At 42.6% G+C, this 27,935-nt stretch overlaps 1 protein-coding gene and 1 non-coding gene across 2 annotated transcripts in view; one reads left to right on the top strand and one right to left on the bottom strand.

The window, feature by feature from the left end:
• LOC126478724 (multiple inositol polyphosphate phosphatase 1) overlaps nt 1–27,935 on the bottom strand; it is a 213,510-nt gene that overhangs the window by 80,646 nt on the left and 104,929 nt on the right.
• Trnan-guu (transfer RNA asparagine (anticodon GUU)) lies at nt 1,009–1,082 on the top strand. The gene has a single exon. It is a non-coding gene; the product is annotated as a tRNA-Asn (tRNA).

Here is a 27,935-nt window from a genome sequence, read left to right on the forward strand (position 1 = left end):
TCCTTGGTTTGTAGCACAGATTTTTTTGTAAATGACCTCTTGGTTATCCATCAGCTGTGTAGTTATTTATTTGTGTAACCTACTATTCCACTTTCGATCATGCGAGTGGACGTAATGTGCTTTAGGATATGTGGAACCGTAAAAATCATTTATATATGCATGCAATGTCAGATGATTTTTTAGTCTGATATGTGCTAAAGCTCGTTTATTTCCAGATGATAACGACCACACGGCCAAAATCGCAATATTGAGTTTTACAAAAAAATTTCACAGTCAAAAGGTGACGTAATTTAAGAAAATTTTCACAATGTAAACTGCAGCTACGAGTAGTTAATGTGTGTTTTTGATTGAGATTTCTTTTATGTATTACTTTGCAAGATCTCAAAAACCTTTATTACTGCATTATGCGGCCCACATTCAAAGATTAAATGAAAAATATTGTCATCTAATTCGCGTATTTAGAAATAAACATAAAAGATTTTCGCGCCATATTTTTTCGTATTGAAGTTCACAGCCAAGCCACAAGTAGCGCTGGTGTCGTTCTGTGTTTCCGTATAATAACGTGGTCTTTGCACTTCTACTATATTGGTGTTCTGTGGGAAGGACTGAAGAGAAGAGAGGATGAGTGAAGTAGCGCTGATGTAGCGGGAGAGGGGAAGAGAGTGAGTGAACTAGGAAAAAGTGTGGAGTATGCTATCTCTGAAGAGTTTGAAGTACCAGTTCATCGAAATTGAGTGGTTAGTTCACACTTCACTGGAGTGAAGCGTTCATTTGAACGACTCATTCACGAGCTCCCCATCACTATTCTGAATTGCAGTGAGAACGCCGAGTACGCGGGGATCCTAACAACACGAGGAAATCTTTAGAGTCAGACTTGAGAGGTTCATCATGCTACAGTAGAATACGGACCTTTTCTGGCACTGACTTACAAACCCAATACATATAAATACAATCGAAGCATCATTCCGTTATACCCATAGTGACAATAGATTCTGTTACGAGTTATACGCCTCCGTGGCGCAATGGGCTAGCGCGTTCGGCTGTTAACCGAAAGGTTGGTGGTTCGAGCCCACCCGGGGGCGAAGATTTTTATATCTAAATTTTAAGAAATACCCAGTCCTTACATCTGGCCTCTTAAATTCTTTTGACCAAATTCGAATATTTACATTTTTCGGAACTGCAGTACAAATGAAGGTTTGCGAAAATATACGCGTGTGTTAATAAATGGCTACATTTCACACTTTATCTGTAACTACTAGTTACTAAATTCAAATGGCATATTATTCCAAGGGTGCAGCTACCCAGTTAACCCAACAGCGTAACTTCAACTATACGGGCTGTTGCAGAACTTTAGGCCTACTTTTATTCAACAATTCGTATGACATGAGCGCAATCGAACTGACAGCTGATGCAACTAGACAAAGAATAATATAAAAATGTAATACTTTCGAACATTGGTAACGACTCTGGTTTGATATGGCAGAAACCATACGCAAACTAGTTAAAAAGCTGGATAGGGAACTTAACCTAAATTTTCGTCACCATTCACTTTATCTGAGGATGGGCACAACAGAATAAGTTGTTTCAAGAGATGCAGGTCAGTCCTACTCTAGCTGAATGAGCTAACATACCCTGATATTAACGAAATTGTGGAAAATAGAGTGGACGATTGTAAGCAAACCAATCTCATACCAAATAATGCAACAGCATATAAAAGCCTACCGTACTTGTCATGTTCTCCCAGGAGGAAAAGTCTTAGCAGACCAACTGAAACCTGCAGATCTAATGTAATGTCACCAAACCATCACATGAACTGAATAAAAGGCAAATCTGGCTGCATACTTTCAGGATGTACGTAGTAAGCCTTACACGGTACTGGTACTTTAGCTCACTGTTCTCCAACATTTTCGCTGCTTACATGTTGATTTGATGGATAGAAGTTCTAATAAAAGTTAATGTAAGTTAATGATATTCAGCTTCGGATTATTCCACTAATTCCAAACGAGACGCCTGCAGTACCAATAAAGATTTAATTATGCTTGCAACTGTCTTTATAACAACTATCTGAATACCCGGCACTGCCCAAATACGTATTTCTTCCAGTTCAAATAGTCCATCTGCTCTTTCCCCTCTCTCTGTCCATCTCTTCCGCCCCCTTTTTGTGCATCTCCTTCTCTCAGCCCACTGCCTTCACCCCTATCTTTCTACTCCTCCTTCCCCTTTCACTGCCCATCTCCTCCTCCCCCTCTTAGTCCAACTCTTCCTGCCGCCTTTGAATCATCCTCCTCCCACACCTCTGTGTCCATCTCAAAGTCCCCCCCCCCCCCCCCCCCACCCTCTCTTTTAATCTCCTCTTGCCTCTTCTGTATCTATTTCCTTCTCCCCATCTCTTTGTCCATCTCCTCCTCTTTCTTCCCCTGTACATCTCCCCCTTTCTCTTTTCATCTCCTCTCCTTTCTGTATCCACCCACCCTCCTCCTCGCTCAGCCCATCACATCCTCCCTCATATCTGAGTCCATGTCCTCCTTCCCCCTCTTCTCTTTCTGCATTATCACCCCCACCACTATAGAAGGCTGCTGGTCATTGCCTGGACAGATTTTCTTTCCAGGTAATAAGTAATGTGAGTACCAAGATTGGCAGAAAACAATCTTGGGTCTTAGAATGAGTTTTGTACCTGCAGCTTGTCCATATATGCGCATCACAAATATATTTCTTACATATCTGTACACATATTTCACTTCTGAGTCCGGCGAATTTCGCCCTTCGGTTTCGTTTTCATGCAGCTCTATGTTTATGATGTCGTGTTTCTTGAACTATGTGTCGTGCAATGACAATTTTGTAGATACATTCAGCGACATATGTGGACACTGTCTGCGAAATGTGTTGCAAATAGAGTTAGTATCAAAGAAGTAATAAATTTAATGCCTCGCATGATCCGGCAGTGTTTCATGCATCTCAGTGTTTATAACGTCATATCTACTGAATTTTGAGTCGTACAATGATACAATTTTGCACGTGCATTCAGTGAAGGTTGTGAATATTGTCTGTAAAATGTGCCATGAATACTGTTACTATTTAATAACTAATAAATTAAAACGTCATGCCTGATGTGGGAGCTTTACTGCATGAATAGGGAAACTGTATTACGCGAATTTTTTTTCCCCTTTCATCATTCTGTGGGGGTCGTCAGAGAGAAAAAATCTCATAAAGGTTTGAAATTATGTGTAAGGTCTGCTGCAAGTCACGAAGTCTCTCATTCTCAAATACTGGATGAATAAATAAAGTCCGGGTATTTGCACATCGTGGACTATACTACTTTTTTATCGCCACCATCCCCATTTTGATAGATAGGTGGTTCTTATCCCAACAGCGATTCTTCCAGAAAGTAAGCGACATGTGAGGTCTGTTCAAAAAATTCCAGAGCTCTGTCCATTAAATTTTTCTTTTCTACGTTTACCTTTAACTTATGGTGCATGGTCTCCGAGATACTCTCCTCCACAATTGGTACACTGCTCCCAACGCCGTTTCCATTTCCGGAAGCAGTCTTGGTACATCTCTTACTGGATCACGCAAAGTGCCATCTGCAAATTTTCTTTTATCTCGTTTATCGTTGCAAATCTTCGTCCTTTCAACGAGGTTTTCAACGTTGAAATTAAAAAAGTTCCAGGGGCCACGTCTCGAGGATGTGGTAGCACAGTGATTTCATTTGTTGTGCAACAGTCATTGCCCAACAAGGATGAATGTGTGAGTGATGCACGTGCCATGAAATGTCTCGCCACGTTTCAGGCCGTTTCCTTCTCGCATTTTCTCGCAGGCGTTGCAACGTGTCCCAATAGTATCATCGATTAACAGTTTGTCCCAGTGGCACGAATTCATGATTAACTAATGATTCGAAGTCAAAGAAAACTATCAGCATGCCTTTGACATTTGACCTGACCTGACGAGCTTCTTTTGGGTCTTGGATCAACCTTTCCCTACCCACTGTGAAGACTAAACATTGATCTCAACATAATAACTGTAGACCCACGTTATTCATTTTATTTATTTACACGTCAAGTTCCTTATGACCAAACTGAGGAGCAAATCTTCAAGGTCAAGGAACGTGTCAGTACATGAAATTATAACATAAAAGTATTAACAGATAAAAATAAATGTTTATGAACTGGAAAAAAGTCTGTCCATAAGTTCAAGTAAACACAATCAACAAGTATCAGCTTAATTTTTCAAGGAAATCCTCGACAAAACAGGAGGGACCCCATGAAGAAACTCTTCAGTTTTGATTTGAAAGCGCGTGGATTACTGCTAAGATTTTTGAATTCGAGTGGTAGCTTACTGATATTGGATGCAGTAGTATACTCCATACCTTTCTGTACAAGACATAAGGAAGTCCGATCCAAACGCAGGTTTGATTTCTGCCGAGTATTAACTGAGTGAAAGCTGCTTACTCTTGGGAATAAGCTAATATTGTTAACAAGAAATGACAGTAAGGAATATATATAGGGTGTTACAAAAATGTACAGCCAAACTTTCAGGAAACATTCCTCACACACAAATAAAGAAAAGATTTTATGTGGAGATGTGTCCGGAAGCGCTTAATTTCCATGTTAGAGCTCATTTTAGTTTCGTCAGTATGTACTGTACTTCCTCCATTCACCGCGAGTTGGCCCAATTGAAGGAAGGTAATGTTGACTTCGGTGCTTGTGTTGACATGCGACTCATTGCTCTACAGAACTAGCATCAATCACATCAGTACGTACCATCAACAGGTTAGTGTTCATCATGAACGTGGTTTTGCAGTCAGTGCAATGTTTACAAATGCGGAGTTGGCAGATGCCCATTTTATGTATGGATTAGCACGGGGCAATAGATGTGGCGCGGTATTTTTGTTTAGAGACAGATTTCCAGAACGAAGGTGTCCCGACAGGAAGATGTTCGAAGCAATTGATCGGCATCTTAGGGAGCACGGAACATTCCAACCTATGACTCGCGACTGGGGAAGACCTAGAACGACGAGGACACCTGCAATGGACGAGGCAATTCTTCGTGCAGTTGACGATAACCCTAATGTCAGCGTCAGAGAAGTTGCTGCTGTACAAGGTAAAGTTGACCACGTCACTGTATGGAGAGTGCTATGGGAGAACCAGTTGTTTCCGTACCATGTACAGCGTGTGCAGGCACTATCAGCAGCTGATTGGCCTCCACCGGTACACTTCTGAGAATGGTTCATCCAACAATGTGTCAATCCTCATTTCAGTGCAGATGTTCTCTTTACGGATGAGGCTTCATTCCACAATCAATTTTCACAATCAACATGTGTGGGGTGACGAGAATCCGCACGCAATTGTGCAATCACATCATCAACACAGGTTTCCTGTGAACGTTTGGGCAGGCATTGTTGGTGATGTCTTGATTGGGACCCATGTTCTTCCACCTACGCTCAATGGAGCACGTTATCATGATTTCATACAGGATACTCTACCTGTGCTGCTAGAACATGTGCCTTTACAAGTACGACACAACATGTGGTTCATGCACGATGGAGCTCCTGCACATTTCAGTCGAAGTGTTCGTACGCTTCTCAACAACAGATTTGGTGACCGATGGATTGGTAGAGGCGGACCAATTCCATGGCCTCCACGCTCTTCTGACCTCAACCCTCTTGACTTTCATTTATGGGGGAATTTGAAAGCTCTTGTCTACGCAACCCTGGTACCAAATGTAGAGACTCTTCGTGCTCGTATTGTGGATGGCTGTGATACAATATGCCATTCTCCAGGGATGCATCAGCGCATCAGGGATTCCATGCGATGGTGGGTGGATGCATGTATCCTCGCTAACGGAGGACATTTTGAACATTTCCTGTAACAAAGTGTTTGAAGTCACGATGTTACTTTCTGTTGCTGTGTGTTTCCATTCCATGATTAATGTGATTTGAAGAGAAGTAATAAAATGAGCTCTAACATGGAAAGTAAGCGTTTCCGGACACATGTCCACATAACATATTTTCTTTCTTTGTGTGTGAGGAATATTTCCTGAAAGTTTGGCCATACCTTTTTGTAACACCCTGTACATTGAGAGGCCAATGTCAAAATACCCAGACTCGTGAAAAGGTGTCCCCAAGAGGTTCATAAACTAACACCACTTATTGCCCGAACTGCCCATTTCTAAGCCAAAAATATCCTTTTAGAATAGGAACAGTTACGCCAAAATATAATACCATACGACATAAGTGAATGAAAATAAGCAAAGTAGACTAATTTTCGTATCCAACGACCACTCACTTCAGATACCGTTCGAATAGTAAAAATGGCAGCATTAAGTCTTTGAACAAGATCCTGAATGTGAGCTTTCCACGACAGCTTACTATCTATCTGAACACCTAGAAATTTGAACTGTTCAGTTTCACTAATCATATGCCCATTCTGTTAAATTAAAGCGTCAGGCTTTGTTCAATAGAGTGGTGTTGTTGTGGTCTTCAGTCCTGAGACTGGTTTGATGCAGCTCTCTGTGCTACTCTATCCTGTGCAAGCTTCTTCCTCTCCCAGTACCTACTGCAGCCTACATCCTTCTGAATCTGCTTAGTGTATTCATCTCTTGGTCTCCCTCTACAATTTTTACCCTCCACGTGGCCCTCCAATACTAAATCGGTGATCCCTCGATGTCTCAGAACATGTCCTACCAACCGATCCCTTCTTCTAGTCAAGTTGTGCCACAAGCTCCTCTTCTCCCCAATTCTATTCAATACCTCCTCATTAGTTGTGTGATCTACCCATCTAATCATGAGCATTCTTCTGTAGCACCACATTTCGAAAGCTTCTATTCTCTTCTTATCTAAACTATTTATCGTCCACGTTTCACTTCCATAGATGGCTACACTCCATACAAATACTTTCAGAAACGACTTCCTGACACTTAAATCAATACTTGATGTTAACAAATTTCTCTTCTTCAGAAAAGCTTTCTCTGCCATTGCCAGTCTACATTTTATATCCTCTCTACTTCGACCATCATCAGTTATTTTGCTCCCCAAATAGCAAAACTCCTTTACTACTTTAAGTGTCTCATTTCCTAATCTAATTCCCTCAGTATCACCCGACATAGAGTGTTAGCAACTGTAAAAACCGGGTCTTACTGTGATTTAATGTTAGTTTATTTTCTACATGCTATTAACTTAGGTCGAGAACTGCACTATTTGAAACAGAGCCAATATTGCACACAGCATCCTTTACTACCAAGCTAGCGTCATCAGCAAACAGAAATATTTTAGAGTTACCCGTAATACTATTGAGCATATCATTTATATCATTAAGGAACAGGAGTGGCCCCATCACTGATCCTTGGGGCACCTCCCACTTGACCGTACCCCAGTCAGACCCCACATCACAGCCATTCTCAACATTGTGAATAATGACCGTTTGCTGTCTGTTGCTAAAGTATGAGGTGAACCACTTGTGAGCTCCTTCGCGTATTCCTTAATGGTCCAACTTCTGGAGCAATATTTTGTGATAAACACAATCAAACGCCTTAGTTAAATAAAAAAAATATGCATAGTGCTCAATACCTTTTGTTTAACCCATCCAGCCTCACAGAGAAAAGAGAATATAGCACTTTCACCTGTTAAACGACTTCTAAAGCCGAACTGTACATTTGATAGCAAATTGTGTGATATACAATGATCAATTATCCTTACATACACAGCCTTTCCAATAACTTTAGCAAATACTGATGGCATAGAAATAGGTCAAAATTATTTAAATGATCCCTTTCTCCCTTTTTATAAAGTGGCTTTACTACTGAGTACTTTAATCGTTCAGGAAACTGACCATTTCTAAAGGAAAAATTACAAATATGGTTAAATACAGACCTACCATGTGCAGTACAGTACTTTAATAATCTGACAGGCACTCCATCATATCCATGAGAGTCCTTAGTCTTCAGTGATTTAATTGCTGACTCAATCTCCCTCTTGTCTGTATCACAGGGGAGTATTTCAGACATCAATCTCGGAAAGGCATTTGCCAAGAAAGTTATATGATTCCCTGTAGAAACTAAATTTTTATTCAATTCACCAGCAATGCTCAGAAAATAATGGTTAAATACTGTATATATATTTGATTTATCAGTAACAGAAATATTTTCAATGCAAACTGGCTTTATATCGTCGACCTTGTGCTGCTGACCAGACACTTCCTTCACAACTGACCATATTGTTATAATTTTATCCTGTGAATTAGCTATTCTATTTGCATAGCCACATACTCTTTGCCTTCCTAATAACATTTTTAAGCATCTTACAATACTGTTTGTAATGGGCTACTGTAGCTTGATTGTGACTCATTCTAACATTTTGATATAATTCCTGCTTTGTTCTACATGATATCCTTATCCCACTAGTCAGCCATCCGGGCTACATATTACTGCTAGTACCCCATTTAGAAAGTTCTAATGGAAAGTAACTCTCAAAGAGCATGAGAAATGTGTTAAGGAAAGCATTATATTTATCACCTATGTTATCGGCACTATAAACATACTGCTACTCTTGTTCCTCGACAAGGTTTACAAAACTCTCTATTGCTGTTGGCTTACCTTTCCTACATAGTTTGTAATTAAATGAGCACTAAAGCCTTTTAGTGTTAAAATTTGTGCATCTTGGTCTGAAAGGTCAGTCACCCTTTTACTAACAGAATACCCATCTAGTAATGAAGAATACATAAAAATATTGTCTATGGCTGTGCTACTATGAATTTATAAGATCTACCAACATCCTTCTTTTTGAACCATCATTTACAAAATTTATACTGAAGTCACCACTTATAACTAATTTCTGGTACTTCCTACAAAGTGAATCAAGAACACTCTCTAGCTTGAGCAGAAACACTCTGAAGTCAGAGTTAGGGGACATATAGACAACAACAATTAGAAGTTTAGTTTCACTAAATTCAGCTGCCCCTGCACAACATTCAAATAAGTGCAGTGCATTGATACGTCTATGGACTCAAATGGAATACTGTTTTTTACATACATAGCCACTCCCCCACCCCACAAAGAACCTCTGGAAAATGAGCCAGCTAATCTGTATCCTGGTAAAGGAAGCCTCTGAACTGTCAAATTATTTAAGTGGTGCTCTGATATACCAATAATTTGAGAGTCAACATCTATAAGCAGTTCACTAACTTTATTACTAATACCTCTTATATTTTGATGAAATATGCTAATTCCTTCTCTACTTGGAAACATTACATCCTCTGAAGGTGAGCCCTTAGTTAGAGGGACTTCCTTTAAGCAGGTATACCTATCAGCTGACTTCAATCCAAAAAAGGTGCAGCTCTAACACCACCTATTACAGGAATTTTTCCATGAGTGATCTCACCAACCACCTACTATTTCTCACTCACACTACTCAACATGTAGAAGAAGTGGAAAAAATTGCTGGAGGCACTAAACGGCGTAACTTCAGATGAGTTTAAAAACTGTTTCCACCATAGGAAAAAACGTTGGGGCAAGTGCATTGTGTCTGACTGCCATTATTTTGAAGGTGTTCAAGTTTTGAAAATGTTCTGCTAAATACACATTTTGTTGTAAAACACTTCTTGTCAATTCTCCCCCCCCCCCCCCCAATACATACATGCATATATAGGTGCAAACACACATCTCTGTTTCTAACATACTAGCTGGGAAACCCAGCATTGCCTGGGCATTTATTTGTTCCAATCTTCTATTATTCTATTTCTTTCTCCCTCCTCTCACTGTACATCTTGTCCTCCCCCTCTAACCAGCTTCCCCTCTTCCACTTCCTACCCTTGTCCTCATCCTACCTCTCTCTATTCATTCACCCCCTGTCCACCTCCTTCTCCCCCCCCCCCTCCCCCCCCCCCCCCCCCCGACCATCTCTTCAGCTCTCCTCTGTGACCATCACCAGTGTCACACCATTTTCACCATCACCCCAATGGGTGGTTAATGTCTCTTATGCCCACATGTAATTAATCTGCATTATGTTTGGGTTGAAAGTGATCCAATGTTTTAGGGAACGATATGGAACAAACCTGCATACATACCACACAGATACACACATATATTTCTATAATATACTAGCTAACAAATCTGGTGTTACCCAGATAATAATTATCTTCTATTACTTCATCTTCTTCAGCCTCCTCCTCTCTGTCCATCTGCTCCTCCACCATCTCTCTGCCCATCTCCTCCTCTCCCTCTCTCTATCCATCCCCCCTGTCTGTTGATCTCTTCCTTGCCTCCCTCTGTCCACCCACTCTGACCCCCCCCCCCCCTTCCATCTCATCCCTCCTCTCTCTGCAAAGCCATGGCCATCTTGGCCATCTGCTTGTATACTACTTGCAACACATGGCCATTTATGCGGACAGTTTGCTTTTTGGTATTATGCCCACATAGCAACCAGCTCAGTGATTGCAGCTCAGCTTGTAGATCGTAGGACTTGTTTCACATGTAGCCCTGTCTTTGGTGGGATACATTATGCTCGTGACTGGAGGTATGTGGTGGCGGGAGGATGTCTGGGCAGGTCTTACATCTAGTTCTATTGCAGGGATACAAGCCATGAGGCACGGGTTTAGGATCGGTGGGTGGAGATACCTCGTCCAGCTGCCGCCAGTAACCGTTTCTTGTAGTGTCATCTTTGCCATCAATTTCGGTTTGGCCGGCCGTGAATCAGCTGTTCACTGCAGGTTCGGCTATGTAAGTCTGCAGCATCATGGCAGCAGAGGTCACTGTGTGGTCTGTCGGTTGCAGTTACAGCATAGTTGGGAGGTTGGCCCTTACTTGGTGCGCATGCTCATTGCGTGTGGTATTACTGGAGTGCCATGGCCGGAGACTGCGGAAAGGTTTTGGGTTCCTGCACGAGGCATGGTGTTTGATTTTTCTTGCCACGCAGCGCATATTGAAAAGGACTTGCCAGAGTGTTGCCTGGCATTAACCATTCACCTGGGCATATGGCATGTGTTTGATTTAAACAGGCGCAATTGTGTGTGTGTGTGTGTGTGTGTGTGTGTATATATATTTATATATTTGTTAATGGTTAACCAATGTTGTCTTCAGTGACTAGTCTGATGTCAAAGTTATGTGACACGTGCCAAGATAGTGGGGCTTGGGCTTTCCATCTTAGTTTCCTACCACTTGAGGAAAGACCTACCGCTATATGTATGGAAACCCGGTGAGCTCCTTATTATTGAGTGATGATATATCTAAAATTGTTATAATCTTGGTCACTAAGTGCAAAATTTTTACCTTCACGAAAGATGATGTCTCGTAAAACTACAGCAGATTCTATGAAAGTGTAGTTCTGTGGGCTCTTGCCAGTTTAAATATATATTTAAATGAATTCTGAAATGTTCAGTTTCAAAAACAAAAAAATTTATAGGGCGAGCCTTCCTGCTCTGATGTCATGTTTCATTCTTCTATGTAATGAGAATGTGCATTTGCAAGTGTGCTGTTGTAGTTGATTTATGTTTCAGTTGTGCGAAGCGCAGTGTATTTCGTCTGGTACTGTGGGGCATGGCATTGGGGCTTCAACTTGGCTGTTGCAAGTGGAACTGTGTTTCGTTAGATAGGGCTCCAGGTTCCTGGCCTTGTGTCTCGATCTCGTCTTTAAGTAGAGTATTGCTGTTCTCTTTGTTCCTAGCTGTGTCAGGTTGTTAAGCTTTGTAGCTCGTTCCTCCGCTGCCTTGGCAGATGCACCTTTCGCTTGAAATATGAATTTAAACTTGTAAAAGTGGGTCACTCTGTAATTATTTCCTGATCAGGTTGCTGGAAGCTCCACCATATTACTTCTGTATTGCCTTATCAGCCACTTGTATCATATTTGCACCTAGTATGCTGATTGTGATGTTTAATTTTATAAATAGTGCCTACCTGTACTGACATCAACTGGATTATTCCTTAGTCAGAAGTTTGTGTGCCCGATGTCTTCATTGCTGATTGTTGAAGTTTCAGAAGTTGCCTGATTGTTATTTGTGTGCCTTAATTATGCCTTAATGTTATACCTTGCTATGAATTTATATTGCAGATGAGAAGTAATTGAACAAGATAGTCTTGAGGGTTTAGAGTTTGGCAAGTTCTGATTGTATTAAGTATTTACACCAACAGAAATTTTCTTAACATTTTGTATATTTGTTATACAGATTTCAGAAAAAAATTTTATTGCACTCCTGCGAGACTGTGAAATTTATCTGTTTTATTGTATTGAAATTGTGCAAGCTAATAAACAGTGTATGTTTGGCCCCGCTGCTAAGCTAATAAACAGTGTATGTTTGGCCCTGCTGCTTCCTGTCATATTACTGGATGCAATACCACGTTCAAATCGCTTCTGCTGTTAACATTCATGTGCTGTCGATTGTAGCCTTGTATATCTTCATTTACACTAATTCTGTTGTATTTTGCAGTTACCACAGCCATGGTTAATGCACGTGCTATTCAGGGCATTGCTCATGTATGCAAGGAACATCTGATATATGAACTCTAAATCAAAGGATTATCTACCGAAGGAGGAGTGCCTGATCTTGCCACCCATCTCCGTGCCGCAAAACAAATATCAATTACCTTCCCTCCATAACTTTTTGCTGCTCTTGGTGAGTGCCTTTCCCAATTCTCAGCAGCAGTTCAGGAACTAACACAAATTGTAGAATTTTTAGAATCGTCCCAACCTACCCAGCGTCAGGTCTATCGAGTTCAGGTACATTTGGTGCATTACAGCAACTATTTGTCTGATATAGCAATCATTAATCCTGTGCAGTTGGATACCTATTTTCATCAGGAATTATGCGATAAAATGTGCTCACTGCAGGTTCACTTGCTGGCTATTAATTTAAAGGGGGAAGGTTTTTGGTCTGAACCGGAGGCTGATATACAACCTATATTGACTGAACAGTCAGCACCAGATAGTTAAGCTGATCAGTTTGCTCATTTGCCTAATTGATATTGTTGCTTATTAAGGATATTAAGGAACTGTCCTTGGATTCTGTGACTCAAATTCAGCAGGTATCATGGTTGCTTGTACACTTTCAGGTTCATGCGAATGCCTTACAGGTTCCTCACCCTGTTTTGCTAGCCTTACTTTACCTTGAACTGAAGGTGGGTTGAGTATACTTTGGGCAGAAGTCTTGCAGGAATGTGGGTCATTAGGGCAGCTTCACAACATGTGTTAAAGCAAAACCTGTCAGCACATATGTGCGTTCATTTAAAGCACGAATGTTATTGGAAAGTGCAGGTGCAGCAGAAAACCTTGGGACAATATTTTGACAGAGTACACATCACTGTCGATGCGTTGACATGTGCATCTCGGAAGCACAGAGCACTGACCACCTTATTGAGGGGATGTGGCCCCAGGACCTTTCTTATTTTACCCTTACGAATACGCCTTCATCAGCTGCAAGAACTTGTAGATACAACAGAAGCTCTTGCATTTGCTGACAAGCAGCGCATTGGGATGGTCAGGACAGTGTTGGTGAGTCCGTGATTAAACAGAAGCAAACACGCTGTGGCGCTGACAATCATTTTGTAAGCCAGTGTTCAAAGCAACAAGTTACCGTCTTAATAGTTGACATTTAAAGAAGAGGGGGTTGGCTCATCGTAGGAATTGGCCAGCTAATTGTAAGGCTATTGGCTCATTGACCACCCACTCCTTCCCTTACATTTGAACACATGTTGGCAACGAATCCATATGTGTCCTCCTCGATTCGGGCAGTTTGGTTTCTCTCATTGATCAGGACTGGTACCTGAAGCATCCACATTTGTGTTGATTTTTGATTCAGAGGCAGGTCGCACAAAGAGTAGACTTGCAGATGGCCAAGAGCTGCCTTTGTTAGGCAAGGTGTGCGGCAGTTTAGCGGTGCAGGGCTTTTCATGGCCCATGGAATTTATTATGGCTAAACACTTGAGTGTACCAGTCATTCTGGGCTGTGATTTTATGCATTGTACCGGGTTAGTACTTGATTATGTTGGCGGTACCTTCCACTTCCAGTTATTGCCTGGTGATTGTTTTGGATTCTGTGTATGTTGTAAGGGCAGTGGGGTGCACCCTGTGCACAGCTGTGATGGTAACATCGATCTTAGTCACTTAGATGATCTGCAGCATAAGTTTATTAGGGAATTGTTGAATTGTTATTGTGACGTTGTTGGACAGGCTGGGTGTCACGACCCTCAGCCAGTATGATATCCATATTCTGGATAGAAGTCCTGTGCACCAGGCACCCTACAGACTGTCTTTCCTGTGCACCAGGCACCCTACAGACTGTCACCTCCCAAGATGAAAATCCTGCATGCTAAAATTGAATGTACGTTGGAGGACGGTGTTATGCATTATTCTACCTCCCCTTCGCTGGTCTTCCTTGTGCCTAAAGGGTAGCATGGCGATTTGAGAGCTGCTGTTGATTATTGGACCCTGAATAAGAAAATTGTCCTGGAATCAGTTCCCTTGCCCAACATTCACAATTGTATCACTTGGTTTTCAGAAATCAGGCATGCTATCAAATACTGCTGGCTTAGGACTTTAAGGCGGCTACGGCGCTCTGTACCGATTGGAACTTATCTGAATTCAATCAACTTCCTTTTGGCCTTGCCACTGGCGCAGCTGTTCTTTCCCATCTGTTGGATAATGTTCTGGGAGATTTAAAGTATAACTGTGTTTATAATTATCAGGATGATTTGGTTATTTTTAGAAAATCTTTCTCTGGCCATCGTGATCAGGTTTTATCTAGACTGTGAAGGGCTGGGCTTACGGTCAAACTGAATAAGATTAACCTGTGTCGGCCTCGTATTTCATTTTTGGGACATCTGGTCTCTGCCGACAGTGTTAGAATTGATCAAGATAGTACTCTCAAGCAATGTCCCCCCCCCCCCCCCCCCCAAAGATAAGAGTGGCATCACTAGGTTTATTAGCATAGCCTAGCCAATTTCTTTCCACTGCTAATTTTGTGCAACTGGCTGCGCCACTTAATGATCTATGTAAGGAGCATCACCATTTGCTTGGGGGAAAGAGCAGTAACATGCCTCTGAAGCAATTAAAACCACTACTGCGAATCCTCCAGTTCTAGAGGTACCTAACTTTAATGAGGCTTACATTGTGCGGACTGATGTCTCTCATTCCAGAATTGCCATCGTTCTTCTTCAAGAACAACAAGGCCGAAGGCGTTCTGTAGATTGTGCCTTTCGTCGGCTTACTTCAGTTGAAGCTAATTATTCCATCTATGAATGAGAGGCTTTGGCGGTGTTGTTCGCTCTTGAGAAGTTTAATTTTTATTTGGGAAACCAAGAGTTCCTTCTTGAGACAAACAATCAAGCCCTGAGTTGGGTGTTAGCCAGGCCTTGCAAGACCGATCGAATAGCCCATTGGGCGGTCCGGATATTAGCCTTCCACTTTAATGTTAAACATGTACGGGGGTCTGAGAATGTCATCGCTGATGCTCTTAGCCCGAAGTTCACAGAAGAGTCGGGGGAAGGCGGGGAGAATTCTCAGCTGCTTCTGGGTGCGAATAACATTCTAATAGGGAGACACCCAGGCTCTTTTGCGATCTGAAGACTAAGCAGGGGGAAGATCCCATATGGGTACCCATTTGCCAGTGCCTCCAGGCAGGAGAGCAGAGTGCAGAGTACTGCCTGAGTAAGGGTGTTTATGTAAACAAGTGGGAGCCGGCCATGAGTTGAGGATCTGTCTACCCGGTGATTTGGTACCTATGGTGCTGTATTATTTTCATGATCCTGCTGTCGGCAGCCATCTCGGCCTTTATAAAACTCTGAATCAGGTCCATGAAGGATTAGTGTGTCCACATATGTATCGCAATACTCGTTGATTTGTGGCGATGTGCGATCACTGCAAACGCACCAAGCCTGATTTGGGTGCCCCTAAAGAACTTATGCAGTCTCAGAGGGAACACTATCCACTAGATAGGCCTTTCAGGATCATATAGGTCCTCTGCCTCATACAAGGAGAGGTAACCATTAAGTGTTAGTAGTTATGGACGCATTTTCGCACTTCATGTGGTTGCTCCCTACTCGCGGTGTTACGGCCCAGATCACAATAAACCAATTGTCTAAATTCTTCCCATGGTTCGGTCCTCCAAAATCTCTTGTGATATAATAATGCCCCTGCTTATGGTTCTAAGCTCTTGAAGAAGTTTTGCTTTAACCATGGGATTAAACACATCACCACCACAGCATATTAGCCCAACCCATCTTTTGCAGAATGGGTTAACAGGAACCTTATGGCTGCTCTTAGTATTTCCCATGCCAAGACTCCAACTCGCTGGGACGCTGCTTTACCATGGCTTAACCAGGCTTTTAATTCAGCATGCCATGAAGATACCAGGCCAACACCGGTGTCACTCGTGTTTGCCTGCACTCTCAATTCTCCACTATCTAATCTCTTGCGAATTAGTGACCTTTTGCCTGAAACCATTACTCTGGTCACCCTAAGAGAAAATTGGGAGAGCAGGCCAAGTGAAATATTAATTTGGCTCACCATCACCTGGCTGTTAGATATAATCAAGGACCTCACCCCTTTAAGGGTAAGATTGATGATCTCATTTTTATCAGGAATCTAGCTGCTAGAACCGGGCAGGATGTTAATGGGAAAATGAGACCATCGTATAGAGGTCCATGCAGGATTATCAGAATAATTAGTCCAGTTAAGCTTGAGGTTAGGAAAATGTCATCTGGAAGGTATTTCACATTAAATGCAGAGCCGGGCAACGTGAGCCCGGCTGAGAGTGGTTGACTGCTCGGGCTAGTGGGGGAGGTTGATACGTCGCGCGGATGGCGCCTTTACCCCTTTCTTGTAGTGTCATCTTTGCCATCAATTTCGGTTTGATCGGCCGCGATTCAGTTGTTCATCGCAGGTTCAGCTATTTAAGTCCGCAGCGTCATGGCAGCAGACATCACTGTGTAGCATGTCGGTTGCAGTTACAGCATTGTTGGAGGTTGGCCCTTACTTCAGCGCATGCTCACTGCATGTGGTATTACTGGAGGGCTGTGTCCGAAGATGGCGGAAATGTTTTGGGTTCCAGTACAAGGCATAGTGTTTGGCTTTCTCGCCACGCAGCACATTTTGAGAAGAAGAGCTTGCCAGAGCGCCGCCTGGCATTAATCGTTTGCCTGGGCCCTACCATTTGAGGAAGGACCTGCAGCTATATGTAAGGAAACACACTGAGCTCCTTATTATTGAGTGATGGTATATCTAAAATTGTTGTAATCTTGGTCATTAAGTAATAAAATTTGTACCTTAACGAAAGACGGCACGGTCTCATAAAACTACTAGCATCAACTGGATTATTCCTTGGTCAGAAGTTCTTGTGCCCAATGTCTTCATTGCCCAGCACTGAAGTTTTAGAAGTTGCCTGATTGTTATTTGTGTGCCTCATATTATGCCTTAATGTTATACCTTGGTATGAATTTATATTGCAGCAGATAAGTCACTGAACAAGATAGTCTTGCAGGTTTAGAGTTTGGCAAGTTTTGATTGTATTAATTATTTACACCAGCAGAAATTTTCTTAACGTTTTGTGCATTTGTTATACAGATTTCAGAAAAAAAATTTTATTGCACTCTTGTGAGGCTGTGAAATTTATCTGTTTTATTGTATTTAAATTGTGCAAGCTAATAAACATTGTTTAATACAAGCTGTGTATGTATGTTTGGCCCTGCTGCTTCCTGTCTTATTATTGGATGCAATAGCACATTCCAGAGGGCAGAATACCACTGTGGGAAGGATGGGAAGGATGATAGGTATCACATTCCACATTTACACAACACGAAGAGAGGCAGTCGAAACCCTGGCGGAGGACGTGATTCAATTGCTCCAGTCCTGGGTGGTACTGAGGAATGTTGCTCTGTGATTGGACAGTGGGACTTCAGGAGGTGGTGGGTCTCTGGAGAGATAGGGGATGGGATACTTGTTTTTGGTATATTTCGAGAGGGACAGCTGGTCACTATAGATGTGATGGCCACTGGTGGCTAGGGTGTATGGAAGGGACTTCTTGGTATGGAATGGGTGGCACCTGTAGAAGTGTATAGGTTTGATATGGACACAGGTACTGATGTAGCCATCTTTGAGGTGGAGGTCAACATCATGGAAGGTGGCTTGTTTGGTTGAGTAGGACCGGGTGAAGTGTATGGGGGAGAAGGTGTTGAGGTTCTTGAGGAATCTGGATAGGGTGTCCTAAGCTTCAATCCAGATCACGTAGATGTCATCAGTGAATCTGAACTGGGTGAGGGGTTTAAGGAAGGATTCCTCTCGACAGTCCATGAATAGTTTGGCATAGGATGGTACATGTGGGTGCCCATATCCGTATCCTGGATTTGTTTGTAGGTAACACCTTCAAAGCAGAAGTCATGAAGACTAGGAAAGAGGTTCTAGTTTTGGAAACCCACTGGGCATTGAGAATGTAGTGTTCAATAGCGGGCATTAGGGATGTTAACGTGAAGGGAGGTGGCACCAATAATGACAAGCAGGGCGCCATTACTCCCCTTCCCTGTTCCCAGTCAAGCACTACACAGCCCTCTATTCCATCAAAATACCAACAGTCTTTTTACTTCTCTCCTTTTCCGCTACCCTCTGCCCTCTGTCTACTCTCCCGACTGCACCTAGCTGCCATACCCCCTCTCCACCTCATCCCTGTATGCTCCCACAAGCAGCACTTTACTGTGCCCCACTCCTACACTGCTATCCCCTCCACCTCCCCACCCCATCCTCCTACTTGCCCCCACTACCCAGTTGCTTCTCCCATCATGTGCTGCTACTCGCAGTCTGGCCTCAGCAGCCGGAGACTGTGGCCCTGTGTGTGAGAGTTGCATTTGTGTGAGTGTGTGTTTGTGTACATTGTGCATTTCAGATGAAGGCCTTGTTGGCTGAAAGCTACTTCCTGGCAGCCTTTTTGTTGTGCCTATCTGTGGGTAGATCACATAACTAATGAGGAGGTATTGAATAGGGTTGGGGAGAAGAGAAGTTTGTGGCACAACTTGACTAGAAAAAGGGATCAGTTGGTAGGACATGTCCTGAGGCATCCAGGGATCACTAATTTAGCATTGGAGAGCAGCGTGGAGGGTAAAAATCGCAGAGGGAGACCAAGAGATGAATACACTAAGCAGATTCAGAAGGATGTAGGTTGCAGTAGGTACTGGGAGATGAAGGAGCTTGCACAAGATAGATTAACATGGAGAGCTGCATCAAACCAGTCTCAAGACTGAAGACCACAACAACAACAATCTGTGATTCAGCATGTCTGCATATATGGTGAGTAGCAACTATCCTTCTCATAATATTGTCATTTTTCAACCTGGATTTTCCATTGGCTGATTTTGCCTTACGGCTTTTCTTCCATCCAGTAACCCAGTGCTGTTTTCCATTGTTACTATTTTCTAACGCATTATTACTCAATGTCCGTCCTTTCTCTACTTTCCTGTGTTTCACTATGGCCTTACAAACTGTGCTGCACACTCTACTTATGTGCCACCTGTATCGATCGCCTCAGCTGCATGTACAGCATCTCATGTCCCACATTACTCTCGCCAATATAATTAATCCTACACCTTTGAATTGATCTCTCTTCATACGTCACTCTCGTGTATTTTTGTGTGTTATTTCCTGTACCTCCATGTGCTACATGAACTTGTATCTCATCCTACCAACCTCTCACTGCATCCCTCTCCTTCTCCTCTATTACAGTTCACACTTACAACTACACCTAATCTAGTCACACATGCCATCCCCATTCTTCACACTTATTCACCCACAGACTTTCAATCCACATTGCAATCTTTTTATTTATTTTTTCTTTGATCTCATTGTGTTTTCACACCTATTTCATTCAGTTTTCGCCTTCTACTGTTGGTCTACTCCCTCAGATTTCATCATTTCCCCATACTTAATCTGTTTCATCCTTTTCATGGTTTTTCCTGCGTCAATACAGAAAAGTTCGCTTACCCGTAGCCAGAACCCAGTCCTACTTACTGTTCCTGCATTGTTGCTTGGCTCATAGAATCCCCCTCCCGCAAATAGATTAACATCAAACCAACTCTGGCTCTCACCCCTCCTTCCATAATGACGTCCCTCTGTTCAGATTCCACCAATACTTAACCCTCACTGATACAGTCCTGTGTAAAATTCTCCTGCCATGCAATCCCAAATTGCTGGATCCCGTATCACACACACAGTCTTGCCCTCCAGAAATTAGAGCAACATGAATAATGTCACCTCAAAAAACTCTCCACACTGTTCATTTCGTACACCAGCCTTGGACTACCTTTATCCAACACCTCTACAACAACCTCCAAACGTCCTCCACATCCCCTCATAGCTGGCAAACCCTGCCTTGCAGACCTACTACATTTCCACCACCATCAAAAACTCCCTCCCACCAAAGTACAGAATCCATAACCTAAACAGACCCAAAACAGTTCATGAACCAGTCCTTCAAAAGCCTTAGCCCTGCAGAAGTCAGTCCACACCTTCTACCCCACTCCCAAATTCAATCATGCATGGCTTAGTAAGGACCTTCTTTCCTTCTCCCACTCACTACTGTGGAAATACTTTCTCACCACCAACCCCATGAATCAGACTACACCAAAGACCAATAATGAACCCTGCCTAACTCAGTTCACTCCACCACCCAAATGTGATCCACCCCACTGCCCCAAAATCACTCCCTTTTAACTTCCCAGAATTTCTTAACCTCAAACCTTGCCTCGCCATTATTCCCCAAATCCCTCAACATGCAAACTAACCCTACATCCACAGAAAGAACTGCAATCCACCACATAAAAACTAAGCCCAACTTCATAATCCTACCTTCTGACAAAGGCTCCACCACTGCTGTTTTGAAATGACAAGGATGACTTGGCAGAAGGACTCTGCCAGCTGTCAGATTCATCTAACTACAAATCCTGCCACAGTGACCCCATTCCAGAAACCTAGTAGAATCTCCGGTCTCTCCTCAAATCCTTAGGCCCATCGAGAATCTCTCCCCAGAGTCCATCTCGCTCCTCACCCCTACCACTCCCCACACTCGTACTTTCTACATGCTTCCTAAATTCCATAAACCCAACCACCCAGGATGCCCCATTGTGACCAGTTACCATGTCCCCACTGAGAGAACACCTTCGGCCTATTACCCACGACCTACTCTCCAATGTAAAAGATACCAATAACTTCCTCCACTGACTCTCTTCTGTTCCTGCTCCTTTACATGGTGCCGTGCTCGTTACTATTGATGTCACCTCCTTTTACACCAACATCCATAATGCCCATGGCCTCACCATTATTGAATAATACCTTTCCCAACACCCGACTCATTCAAAATCTACAACCTCCTTCCTAGTTGCCACAACTAACTATATCCTCACCCACAGTTACTTCTCCTTTGAAGGTACCACCTATAAACAAATCCAGACTATGGATAGGGGCATCCAAACAGTACTACCCTATGCCTACCTATTCTTGAGGAACCCTTCCTAAACACCCAGAATCCCATACCGCTCGCCCAGTTCTGATTTACTGATGATATCCTCATGATATGGATCAAAGGTGAGGACACCCTATCCAGATTCCCCCACACCTTTTCCCCCATATGCTTCACCTAGTCCTACTCAACCCAAGAAGCCATCTTCCTCGATGTCGACATCGACCTCAAAGGTGTCTACTTCAGTACCTCCATCCATATCAAACCTACTGCACACCAGCAATACCCCACTTCGACAGCTGCCACTCACTTCATAACGAGAAGTCCCTTCCACACAGTCTAGCCACCTAAGGCCAGCACATATGTAATGGCAAGTGGTCCCTCTCAAAATATACCAAGAGTCTCACTGAGACCTTCACAGACAATAATTACCCTTCCACCCTTGTACAAAAACAAGTATCCTGTGTCATATCTCCCCAGTCGCCTACCACCTCCCACAGTCTCACTGTCCAGCTACAGATGAACATTCCTCTCATGACTCAGTATCACCCAGGGCTGGAGCAAGTGAATCACATTCCCCACCACGGTTTCAACTACCTGTTGTCATGCCCTGAAATATGGAATGTTCTACCCACTATCCACCGCCACCTACTCCAGTCCAGTCACAAGCATCACTTATCCCATCACCCATCAAAAGCAGCGCTACCGATGAAACCAGTATGTGATCTACAAGCTAAGCTGCAATCACTCCCCTGTGTTCTATGTGGACATGACAAACAACAAGCTATCTGTCCACATTAATGGTGACTGACAAACTGTGGCATTAATGGCGACCGACAAACTGTGGTCAAGAAACAGCTGGACCACTTAGTTGCTGAGAATGCCGTCCAACACAACATTCTTAATTTCAATGACCACTTCACAGCTGTGCCATCTAGATCCTCCCCCCAACACTAGCTTTTTCTGAATTGCGCACGTAGGAACTCTCCCTGCAATATATCCTAAATTCCCGTAACCCTCCTGGCCTCAACATTTGTCAGTTTTTGGCCTTACCCATGTAGCCCCTTTCCCAGCTCCCATCCCAGCACTACACAGCCTGTTATTTCACTAACACACCACAGTCTTTTTACTTATCCCTTCCTATGCCCTCTATCTAACCTCCCAACTCCATCTTGCTGCCATACTCTCTCTCCACCTCGTTCCTGTATGCACCCACAAGCGGCATTTTATCGTCCCCCATCCCTACGCCACTATTCCTCCCTTCCCCACCCCAGCCTCCTCCTTACCCACACCACCCAGTTGCCTCTCCAATCATCCATGGCTGCTCTCAGTCTGGTCTGGCCTCAGCACTTGGAGACTGTGATCATGTCTGTGTGTGTGTGTGTGTGTGTGTGTGTGTGTGTGTGTGTGTGTGTGTGTGTGTGTGTGTGTGTATTTTTCAAACCAGCGAATGATGATCACCACTATAAAAATTTTATTTTGAAGTGTATTAGATAATCTACTGTTTGCATATATGCACTGCAATTTATTTGTGGAAATTTTTATATTTTATAAATATGCTTTACTTGGTCATGCATACCACCTGCGCACCTCTGGCTACACTGCGATGTTCACATGCTGATCTGTCACAGTAATATTTGTGCATGCACCAAATGGACACTGTTGAGTGTGGTTCATACTGTTTTTATTTTGTAAGCATGGCCCCATTTTGAACTGCTATTGTGGAGTCAGCTGGTGTGCTGAAGGTAACATGTGATAAGTCATTGAAATTTTTCTGCCACCTTCCTGATGGTACATTGGTGGTTTTTTCTTTTCTTTTAACTAAGTCCACTTTGCATTTCATATGTTTTTATGTTGGATGGATAACATATCCAGTTACTGTTGCATCCATTTTTCATTTTATATAGCTTTATGGTGGATGGGGTACATATCCAGCTACTTTTAGGTACGTTTATGTTGCTTTTAGTTCATTTTATACATTTAGTCACACAAGATAAGATTATGCCCCTTCCTCTATTTGTTTCTAACTGATGGGTTTCTTGTTTTTATAGACAATCTGATGATGCGCCAAAAGGGTGAAAAGCATCACTGATGTTGAATAACTTCGGAACCAAAACTGCTTTTATTCTGAAATTTTTATTAATGTCCAATAAGAATAAACAGTGACACGAGTTCAATATAGAAAAAGCTTGAAGCAAGAGACACTGGCTGGATGGAAGAGCTTATTTCGACTGTTACAGTGTGTAGTTAGACAGTACGATAAAATTGCGGAAATACTTGGGCAGAAGGGAGTCTATGAAAATCTTACTGGTAATGATAACAATACTGCAAAAGAACTTGTGGCATTTTTAGAGCCATTTAAAGTTGTAACGGAAGTGCTTCAAGGCAAGAAGTATCCCAAAATTCCGTTTAAACAATGGAAACTCGAAGTTGGAATACCAACAATGTAAGATAAATCACTGCTCACTGTAAAGATGACACATTCAGTTGTACATAAATGAAAAGACACTTACATATTAGCTTTCAGCCAAAGCCTTCATCAGAAAAGGAAGTGTGCACACACATTCATTCACAAAGGAAAGTACACCTCAGGCATACATGACCACTATCTCCTGCAGCTCAGACCAGAATGCAACTGTTACGTATAACTGAAGCAGCAATCTGGAGGGGGTAGGGAAGGGGAAGGTATAGCATAATACTGGCAGGGTGAGAGGAGATCACTGTCTGTCAGAGCCTGTAAGGAGTAGACTGTCAACAGGTGTAGTGTCACAAGACGAGGCTGAGTGTTGGGACACTGAGCGACAGCATGGTGGGGAGGGGTGTGGGGGGAATGAAAATGGAGAGGGCAGGGGAGAAGGAGAGACGGGCAGGTGCATTGGCAGAAGAAGGCATGCAAAGAGGATGGAAGATGAGAATAGGGAGGAGATGATAGGACAGAGGGGATGGAAACTGTTGGATAGACGGTGTAAAAGAATCAGCTATAAAGAAGAGTCCCCTTCATCCCCAAATACCAACCTGGATTGGAACAACTGAACCACATCCTTCGTCAGGGCTTTGATTACTGATTATTGTGCCATGGACGGAGGGACATACTAACCAAGAACCTTCCACCTCTCCTAAAGTAGTGTTCTGTTGCCCACCCACCTACACTACATCCTGGTTCATGACTCCTGCAGCAGACCAAGGTGCAAGACCTGCCCAATCCATCCACCCTGTACCTCCTACCCCAGTCCTGTCACAGGCTTGTCCTACCCCATCAGAGGCCAGGCCACCTGTGAAAACAGCCATGTCACATGCCAGTTCTGCTGCAATCATTGCACAGCTTTCTATAATGGTATGACTACCAACAAAATGTCCACCAGGATGATCTAGGATGATTGGCCATCGCCAAACTGCAAAAGTACCCCACCCTGGGGCACAACATGCAGCTGAACATAACACACTTCATTTCAATGGCTGCTTCACTACATGAGCAATCTGGATCCTCGCCTACACCACAAGCTTCTCTGAACTGCACAGATGGGAGTTATCCTTGCAACACATTTTCCACTAATGAAATTATCCCAGCCTCTACCTACAGTAACCTACCGTCCACACATTCTCCACCAAACAGTTGCCAACCCCTCTGTCCTATCACCTCCTCCCTATTCACGTCTCCCACCCTCTTGTGCCGCCCTCTGCTAATGTACCCACCTGTCTTTCCCCTTCTCTGCTCCTTTCCTTTTTCGCTCCTCATCCCCTGCCCCCCCCCCCCCTCCCCCCACACACACACACACGCACACACATCCACTTCCCAGCCTCACAGCCTCCCAACGCTGTGCCTGTTGATAGTCTAGTCCCCATACACTAGGCCAGGCAATTTCCCAAGGTCTCTAATTTAGCAAGAAGAATGTTTTGTGTTCCAGCATCAAATGTGGCCAGCAAAAGATATTTCAGTCTGCAGGAAACTTTATATCAGACAGACGAAGCAGACTTGACAATTCATTTTAATTACAACACTAACAGAGAAGTATAAGGAAGCAATTTTGTTCCTGTTAGATATCTGATTTCTTAGACAGCAAAATTTCAATATAGGTAACTCTGAATCAATAAAGCAGGTGGTGTTATAATAAACAGCAACATGATTTTTCATCCTGATATTGACCACGATTACAAAAGTTTATACTTACTTAGTTTTCCTATGAAACTTTAAACTATTTCCAAATTTTCTTATTGTTTAAAACAAGCTATTTTCTCTTATGCATCATAATTAAGTCATTATTAGACATTATCCTGCAGCAATACATGTCTACTGCATAACTAACTTGATGTGAATGAATCATCTGGGCGGAGTATGTCAGAAGCAACACCAGCCTAGAGACACACAGAGCAGTGAACTTGCAAGACTGTGTGAGCTCCCCACAGTATCTCATTTGCCTGCTCCAAGCATACTCATTTACGCCGCCATGCCTGAGTGTGATGCGCTCGAGCGAGAGTTAGTGAGCAAAATGCTGAACTTCCACTCTAGTGCTTTGTGTGCAAATTTACTTGTATTTATTTTGAGAGTATTTAACCTTAATTTTTATCAATGGTGTAATAACATTATCATCATCTTGGTCTATTATTCGCAACTCATATTTTAAACACTGTGTTTTTGCAACTGGTTTTTGGTTTCAACAGCAATAAGTGAGGTCATCACCATCAACTGTCTTACTTAACAAAGAACACTTGATTTTTATTTCAATGAATTTGGGCTGATGATCTTGTACACCAACGGATGTCTCCCAGTTGAGATTACGAAAGTTATGTTGAAGTAAATCAATGTTTTCCACTCAGTGAGATCTCAAATTTTATGCAAATTCTCAAACCTTTAACAGCTATTATGTAATTATATGATACCAAATAACCATGACACATTACTAGCTTAAAATTTCAACACTGTAGGCAAATACACATTCTGTTACCTTCCTGGATTATCACAGATGGGTTTACATCAATCAAGTATTTCATTCATCAGAAGCCAACAATAAACCACACTATGAATTACAACTTTTAATTTCCACAACAGCAGCAGAGGAAAGCAAAGACTTTCTATGTGCCGAAAAAATCTTAATATGTGATAGCATTGATTATGCCAATATTTTGTGAGACTCTTTCACTTCAGAACTTATTAAGGATATGCAAGCTATTGGTAAGATTTGCTGTGATATTCTGAGAGGAGGTAGCGATTCTTGAGAGCAGCTCTTACATAGTGCACTAAAATTATTGTATTTCATGATTCACCAATGCAACATGGTGGATGATTCTGTGAATAGAAAGCTACAGGTATCATAGAACCTTGAGAGAATAGCACTTAGGCCCGAGTCCTGCCAGTACCAGCATGAAACAAACAGCATTCTTAATAATATGAAGTGTACTAAATACAGAGTGAAAAAAAAAATCCCCACAATCATAGCTGCACACAGAAGTCATAATGAACTGTAGTCACTTCAACTGTTAATGGCAATCATCTGTAGTCAGCAGCAAACTATGTTACATTATCTCACAAAAACATTGCAAAGCTCCCACAACTACACCACCAATACCAGATTCTACTAGCATCTGAGGTATATTTGCCTGGAACAACCAGAAAGTTATGTTTAAACGCAGAACAGAATGTGGGAATTGAAGAGACTAGAAACCCTTTGGCCCAGCTCTCCTTTGTTTTCCATTCTGCCAACCAGTTTACAGCAAATAATCAACACTCTACATTTTGGTCACTGTATTACATAAGCAACTGAAGAAATTGTTCAAAGTACTTGTGCAACAGAATCAATTACTGGATACTGACCTGCTATGTGTGACGTGTGTCACTGAGTTCTTTGGCTATTAATTCGCATCAGCAATAATTGCAGCATTGGATGTGTAACTAAAGGGCATGCGAGGTCACAAGGACAGGGTTTTGAGGAGGAGAGTGACTTGCAATAGGAGAAGGATAAAGCACAGGGAACAGCAGACAAGTCAGTACACAACTCGTGACATGCCACAGTGGAAAAGTGTTGTGGACTCATGGAGGGTGTCAGTGAACCAACACTGAAAGCAGTGGGGCTCAGCACAGTGCTGTTTCGCGAGGATGAAGCAAGCCATTTAGGCCTGTGACCTGAAAGTTTGGGTGTGCAGAGTGTGAACTACTATACCTAGATTAATAGTAACATTATCGGTTAGTATCATTCCTGGAGAATTTATCAGCTATTTTTCATAAAATTCGCACTGTTGTGCACTGAAAGACTCAGGTTGTGCGGAATCTTGTGCAGGTTTGGCTAGAAATGTGGCACTCTTGGGGTATGCTCCTGAGTTGTGTCCTCGTGAGCAAATGTAAAACATTGTTACCAAAATTAACAGGCATTGTACACCTGGGTTAATTGTACTGAGTAAAAAGTCCGTTAAACTGTCTGTTGTGGGGCTGTAGTGGTAACCCAGTGGTTGTTATTTCTGATATTTTTCAAATTTAATGTTTGGGGCCAACATATGCCAATGAATTATTTTAGCAAATGAAGTTTT

This window comes from Schistocerca serialis, chromosome 1, assembly GCF_023864345.2.
Source record: "Schistocerca serialis cubense isolate TAMUIC-IGC-003099 chromosome 1, iqSchSeri2.2, whole genome shotgun sequence".
Classification (NCBI taxonomy): domain Eukaryota; kingdom Metazoa; phylum Arthropoda; class Insecta; order Orthoptera; family Acrididae; genus Schistocerca; species Schistocerca serialis.